Source organism: Lissotriton vulgaris, chromosome 1_1 (assembly GCF_964263255.1).
Source record: "Lissotriton vulgaris chromosome 1_1, aLisVul1.2, whole genome shotgun sequence".
NCBI classification, from domain to species: Eukaryota; Metazoa; Chordata; class Amphibia; order Caudata; family Salamandridae; genus Lissotriton; species Lissotriton vulgaris.
Window position 1 is genome coordinate 1665469083 of NC_141685.1, and position 7933 is coordinate 1665477015.

Genomic DNA, 7933 nt, shown 5'->3' on the forward strand with positions numbered 1-7933 from the left:
ACTCTTTAGTTGGGTCCCTTGACAAGGGTTTATAGTGTTGCCGTGCTCCTAGTAGTCTTGAGACTTCAGCCTCATAGTCTTGTGTTTTCATCACCACCACCGCCCGCCCTTATCAGCTGATTTGATGGTGATGGAGTTGTTACTTTGTAAAGATTTCGCAGCTTGCCAATCTGTTCTACTCATATTGCTATGAGTTGTGTTGTTCAGATTACATTCCAGGTCTGTGATATCCTTAAGGACCTTTTGTTTGAAAACATGTACCTCAGGGCCTATTTGGTTATTCAGGGGGCAAAAACGTGACAGACATCGCAAATTAGATGAACAAATAGAGGGAGATAAAGGTGTTCTGCCCCGACTGTGGGTGACTCAGGGTGAAAACATCTGCCATGCTGAGTTCAAGTTCTGCCGTGTTCGTGCCCTCCCCCTGCCTCTGTGGTTGGCCCCTCTTTGGTCTGTCGGGTGTTGTCCTAAAAAGCCCGAAAAAGTGCTCCTAGGTCTTGATCAGTACTCTCTTGGGGGTTAAATCTCACCTGTGTATTGGCAGTGGACTGTTGTACTGGATGTTCGTCGTCTTCACTACTCGTGTTCTCAAATGTCCAGTTATGTGGTGTTCTTTTTCCCTGGCATCGCCCACCCCTGGAGTACTGTGGTATCGTGACTGGTTCTGAGGATTGTTGGTAATAGTGATCTTCTGTGTATGGGAAAGCACATTCGTGGCTGAATCTCTCTAGGTTCCTTTTAAGCCCTTTGATTTTTTGATTAACCATGTAGGTTTGATATTCACCCAGGTCACTTTGGAACTTAGCCAACTGTTCTTTCGTGTCCAGGATAGTGGTGTCTGCCTTAATAGTTGTTTCAAGGTCTAATATCTCTTTCAAGAGTTCCTCACTCAATCTCTTGGCTGTATTGATGATGAGGATAAGCTAGTCCCAGGTGCCCTTGTAAGCTATGTAGCTCCAGTCCACCCGGAACCTCTTATCCTCCAAAAAGATCTTAGGCTAAAATCGAACCAGGAGACTAGCTGGTGCTGCTCTTGCTCAAAGGGATTCTATCATCAACGCTCCATGGAGCGCTATTCTTATTTGGCGTTTTCTAAGAGTTGATAACTTCTCCCATTCATCACGGGCTGTAACTGTCCCACCCAATGGTGTATCTGGCAAGAGTGATGGTCCTGGTAATATGGAAGCAATATGGTCATCGGTAAATGTCAGACAAAAGTTGGCCATATCAATCACCCGTATCACCCGGATATCAAAATTCACCCATACAATAAAAATAATGCAGTCTGTAATCTGTTGATACAGGTCCCGTCTCAACTCACTATGGGTGTTTCCCGTGTGGTGAGTAGACGAACAATGGGGATTACAGCGGCAGGCACATTCTGACCTGAGGGCACTCTGAGACTGGTTAACTGCATAGTGTATGTACAGGGAGGGAAACAAGTATTGCAATATTTTTCATCTCTCTTATACAGACTGACTTATTGCAGCGATTGAGACGGGACCTGTAAATAATTTACATGGTGAAAAATAGTTTCTATTACGGGGTTGCAGGTATGCCGATGAGGGGCAACTTCCCGGTAAATAGATCACACGTGATATCCTTGATTCCCCACAGATATTTTATATCTTTTTAACCTAATGCGTGTCTGTTATATGTGTTGCTGCAATGTGGTATGCTGTCTTTTGCAGGTACAATAAACGGAGAATGATGGCCAGGCTTTTATATACACTCTAAGATGGCCGCCGCCACAGAGTGAGTATCTGTATACAGACACCAGGACTGAAAGTAGGGCGGGTCCTGAGAGCCGGTTGCAGCGCGCGCTTCTTTTAATAAAGATCCCTTAAGCCAGGTGTGGATGAGGGACTGAGCGTTGGCTGGACACCCGCGTCTTATCGGTAAGGAGGGACACTAAGGGGAGACCAAGTTCATGTTACCAAACACGGGAGGCGTTCATCACTATTTATCAATAAGAGGTGGAAGTGCCTCGCCAGGGTTCTATCAAGCTGTTTGGAAGCCTGGGTGTAGTGTTTTTAACAGCAGCGAGAGTTCCGCACAACCTGAGATATCACTGGGACAACACGGAGTGGCAGTTAGTGACTCTAGTACGAATGGGGGCATACTTGACAGGGGTGCGCTCATAGGAAATGCAGAGGGGTTTCTGTTGGGATTCCATGAAAAAGTGGGTGGAAATACACGTAGGAAGCGCCATGTACCCACATGTGGGAAATACACATAGTGAGTAGACGAACAGAGGGGATTACAGCGACGGGCACATTCTAATCTGAGGGCACTCTGAGAATGCTTGACTGCATCGTGTATGTACAGGGAGGGAAACGAGTATTGTAATATTTTTCATCTCTCCTATACAGACTGACTTATTGCAGCGATTGAGACGGGACCTGTAAATAATTTACAGGGTGAGAAATAGTTTCTCTTACGTGGTTGCAGGTATGCCGATGAGGGGCAACTACCCAGTAAATAGATCACACGTGATATCCTTGATTTTCCACAGATATTTTATATCATTTTAACTTGATGCGTGTCTGTTATATGTGTTGATGCAATGTGGTATGCTGTCTTTTGCAGGTACAATAAACGGAGAAAAGAGGTGCAGTGAGGACACTGACCCTAACCCTGATAAAATTGCTGCAAATTTTGTGAGGCAATGAAACATGTTGGTTTTAATTGAGTAGACACACAGCAAGGAATAAAATAGTGTAGCCAGTGGGTCTAGCTCGTTTTTAAACTAAGGTGCTCCGGGTTTCTATGCTAGATCCTGGTACTCCTTATAGGGTCACATGTAACACACACACCACATTTTTGGTTTTCTTTTTCTCCTCACTATCTATTTATTTTTCAAGTTGGCAGGTGCTAATGATGAGAAACAAGCCTGGAAACCTCCCATGGTGTTACTCCCGTGAGGCTCTGCCAACTTTTCCTCACCTTTTTCTCCATCTTCAGGTCCTCCGCACAAGGGTGGGAGGGTTTAGATAAGCTGAAACATCATTACATACCAGTACAGTTTAAAGTAGTGATTTAGGCCACTGTATGGCAAATGTGAGATATAGATTCACTGCTGTGACAAATAAAATTATGTGTCTTCTCTAAAAATACATGGTGGACGTTGGCTTTCCTCCACACAGTTAGATGGAACAGCTCTTTTGTTGAGGGAAAGAACCTAACTGCACCTGAAAGAGATTGTGACTATCACAACTGCACCACTTATTAATCCACTTTCCTACAGTATGTATTAATGTTTTTGAAAACCCAATAGTCTGGCAAGATAGCTAAAACGGTCTCAAAGGCTGGATCCTAAACGTGTGCATGAGAAGAATCTGCCATCCAACAACACTTACAAAAAGTGCTCGGTGTAGCCCAAGTGGCTACTTCTCAGCTCAAGGGCCAAGTGCAAATGAGTAGCAAGTGATTCTTTAATGGCTTGATTTCATCAATACTATCAGAGATACAGGGACGATTCAGTAAGTAATACAAGCCTTGGAGGCCTGGCTACTTAAAAGTGTCCACATATTACCAAAATCCTTTTGTAGGGTCTTAACGATTTTGGGGAGGGTCTCTTTTGCTTCTAGTGATCAATTCAGAAAAGTTTGAATGAAGAAATACTATTGGACATGAACATTTGACAAAATTCAACACACGAATAAAGGCAACACATAAAAACATGATCTTAAAATAAACTGATAATTTGATTATGTTAGAATTGAAGAAATATGCATTGAATTTAAAAGTATTCTAAATGTTTTTTGGTATTTAAATATCCGTTTTTTATTTTTAAGTTGAGTCATATTTAGAGGGGAAAAAAAGGTTATATAGTCCATAAAAACAATTCCAAACCGAAAAGGGTGCTGTACAAATATATAGTTTCAAACTATTTTTTATGTAAACCCTATTGTTTTTATCCAGATGAGCAAAGACCCTTGCAGACAAAGGCCAGGTGTACAGGACTGACAGGGCGGTCTGTCTTCACCACAGGGGTGGATCAAACATCTGAGGAGGAAAGCTACCTTTTGGGGAGATGGGAGGGGCGGAAGGGGAGTATTTTTCCTTCATCTTGTATGATTGTGCACACCCACATAAAGAAAATCAGGTCTCTCCAGCGATCGCACCACTGTGGGTTTCCCCAATGTGTGTGGAACTGTCAGGGGAGTCTGCAGCTTGTAATTTCAGATGCTCTATCATTAGGAACAATATCCCACTTGAATGCTGTTAGCAAAAGTCTCATAGGTCAACAATGATAAAAAAAAACCTTGTTTAAATCCCTAATGGGGGGTCACTAACTCGGGAATATAAGCAGAAGAATTCCTACAGATGACAACTGGACTGGCTAATCAGGAACAGTTATTCTGTTCTGTAGAAAAGACAGTCAATGGCAACTAGGATTTTGTGGCAAGACCATAGGCTCCTATTATGCTTTTATTTTTCTCACTTTATTATGTAACGAAGAAACACAACATTTCCCAAGATGCCATGGGAAGAAGTTAAAACAATGGAAACCCATAATTCAACTCCAATCCGTGTGCAGCAAGACTCTCCTCTGCAGCTAGCCACTTGCTCTTTTTCTTGCTTGTGCAGAAGAATTAAATAGCTTTTCATTTTTTAAGGGCAAAGAAAGGCATCAACGCAAAAAAAAAGAACTGCACCTCCCAGTATAGTCACTCCTGTGTTACAGCTCATGTACTGCCCACCTCAAACGACCAGCTACCACATGGTCATAAATAAAATACAATTTCAATAGAAAGATGAGGCATTATAATCTTAAAGGGACGTTTCAATGTTCAATAATATTCCATTCGCTATATTTCCATGTAAGCAGAAACATTCTTTATTTCGTTTTCTTCCATAACAAGTAGGCACAGCCAATGCGTTTCGTCCTACAAGGGTTTCTTCAGGGCAACATATTATTTTATCACGGTCTTAAAATTCAACCCAGATCTGTGACTGGGTGTGTCTGAAAAGTTTCAGTAATTCATCCATCATCCCCTTGTGTTTGCTTTAATCATCCTACGTTGGCAGGTTATGCCCTGACGTGGGTCCCTTGCTCACTTTGCCACTGGATTCAAGCTAGCCTCGCAGATGAGGGGTGTTACCCTGAAACCAGTCCCAGGATGCCTTGTTTCCGGTTCAGGGAGGACCTGGCCTGGCAGTTCGGGCTGGACTGTTACTATGAGGCACAGGGTCAAGACTGATTTGCATATGGCCGGGTCCAAACTGGGGTGGCGAGGTGAGCTACAGAATGATGATGGATTCAACCCAGATCTGTGACTGGGGGTGAGTATCTGAAAAATTTCAGCACTCCGTCCATCATCCCCTTGTGTTTGCTTTATGTGCCCTAAGTTGGCAGGGGATTGCCCAGACATGGGTCACTTGCTCACTTTGGCTCGGGATTCAAGCTAGCCTGGCTGATGAGGGGTGTTACCCTGAAACCGGTCCCAGGATACTTGTTTCCGGTCCAGGAAGGACCTGGCCTGGCATTTCGGACTGAACTGTTCCCATGAGGCACAGGGTCAAGACTGATTTGAATAAGGGGCATGGTCAACCAACAGCATGGCCGGGTAGCTGCATTTTGTGCGAGCTCCACTGGCCCCAAAAGAAATCCTGACATAATCCTGATCCTGGACATCCTAAAGCCAACACAACAGCAGTCGGAAGGGGTGTGCAGTCGGAGGAATGCCTGGTGAGGCGTTAAGGGGTCCGTTTTGCCCAGATCCGTGACTGTCTCAGTGTGGCGCCCGAAGCGTGTCAGCCCAAGATGGCGGCCAGCCGGGAGTAACTGAAAGAGACAGCTCGCCCAGAGACGCGTTCACCCGGCGTGGTGAGTCCCAAGGTGTGAGAGCTGGGGCGGCTCTGTGCGGCGTTCCCATTCATGGCGGCACCTAAGGGGAGGACTGTGACCTGTCTCGAAAGACCCCAGTGGTGAGGAGTGAGGCCTGAAGCCAGCAACGGGGGCTCAATGTGAGGGGGACTCCCACCAATGTCGAAAAGAGCCCGGCAGCCAGCGCGCACCCGACCGCAGCCTGTACTGTGGAGACGGGAGGACGAGTTGCTGAGGGGGTGATTTGCGCTCCACTTAGCTCACCCCTGCTGGCGCATAGCGGCCACACAGCAAGTCGGGAACAGCGTCTCGTCTCGGGCTGGATGGGATTAGAGCCCACTTGGCGGCCCATTGTCTGAGGCTGTGCTGAGCGACTGGGCCAAGGGTGGGCTCTTACAGGGGGCTCACCCCAAAGCTACACCATCACTGTGAGCAATACATAGGGGGCCCCTGCCTTTGACTGGAAGAGTACGTCCACCTACTCCAATGCAATTCTCCTGACAGGTCTAGAGAGGTCTGTTGAGACTAGTGGGCACATCGAGCTGGACTGAAGGCCACCTGCCACAGTCTCAGACGTCCAGTGTCCATTGGGATGAGCACGGGGTTAGCGGACGCTCCCCACTGTGAAAACAGCGATGGGGCCACAGAAGAGTGGATAGAAGCGACAAAGGCCTCACTGTGGCGGTGCCGGTGGGAAGGGTCACCCAGGTCTGGCCCGCAGAGGGCTCAGTGAATGGGCAGAGCGCTGACGGGTCCTCTGGTCTCAGGGAAAGAAAAGCCACAAATGGAAGAGATCCTGGACTGCCCTGTTGCCTGCCCACTTGTCTAAAGTGGCGGCCTGGTCAACGAAGGCATTGCAGTGCCGACAGCTCACTGACAGCCCGAGAGAAAGACACAGGGTGCCCATCGCTGGTGGCAACGGTGGCCGCAAGAACTGGGAGAGGCAGGTGCCTTCGACCTGCAGTCAGACTACTCCAGATGGCGAGGGATAAGGAGCCTAAAACAGCAAAACAAGTGAAGCTGGATTGCTTCACTAAAATACTTCCGGCACCGGGGGAGCAGAGGGTGGCCCACTCCCCCTCCCAGACACAGCTACGATATTACAGGCAATTCATGCCTCTCGAGAAAGCCTGGAAGGAAAGATGGCAGAGATAAGGTCTGAGGTCACGTTCCTGCGCCAAATCCTGCAAAGGGTCTCGGAAATAGTCACAGAGGCAGAGCAACACGTTTTGGAACTAGAAGACACCTCACAAACCACGTGTAAGGAGTTGGCGGGCCTCTTGGCAACTGTGAAGGAAGTGGTCTGGAGAGTAGACAATACCGAAAATAGAGCCCGCAGGAACAATCTAAGATTTATAGTTTTTCCGGAGAATGCGGAACACTTGGACCCGGGACATTTTCTACTGGCATTTCTTAAGGATGCCATTCCGGAAACACAGTTTTCACCATGCTTTGTCATAGAGAGGACAATCAGGATGCCTAATGTCTGACCACCTCCGGGAGCTCCCCCTGGGCCTCCAACAGCCAGATTCTTGAATTTTCAAGACAGATCTCCTACTCTGAGAGATACAAAAGAAGGGGGAGATTAAATACGAAAACACAAGAGTGATTGTGTTTCCAGACTACTCGCGAGATGTACAAAAACTGCACTGCACCTTCGATCCCATCAAAGCGAAACTTTGAGCCCTTGGGATCCAATATATGTTGCTCTTCCCCATCAAACTTAAAGTCATCTTCTCTGAGATCGAGCGTCAATGGAGACTCGGACCAGTCCGAAAGAAACAACTGCGGATGGGGTTAGTGAACACCCTCTCCTTGAGAGCATTCAACCACTGGAGGCTTTATCTTCGAGTATTCCGTGAGAAACCCCTCAACTACTGCAACCTCACACCACTGGCGAAGAGGACTGACGACTGGGGCCAGCCGCCCACCCAGAGACACTGCGAGATTCCAGAGGCCCGATGGACTTTGGGACCCTTAGCCACTTACGGGAAGTATACAGTGTGTTGTTGTCACTTTTCTGTAGTGGATAGTTGAGTATCTAGGGGAGAGGGAGGTTTTCCATCATAAGTGTTATCTTGTTGTAGAAATTGGGGGTGG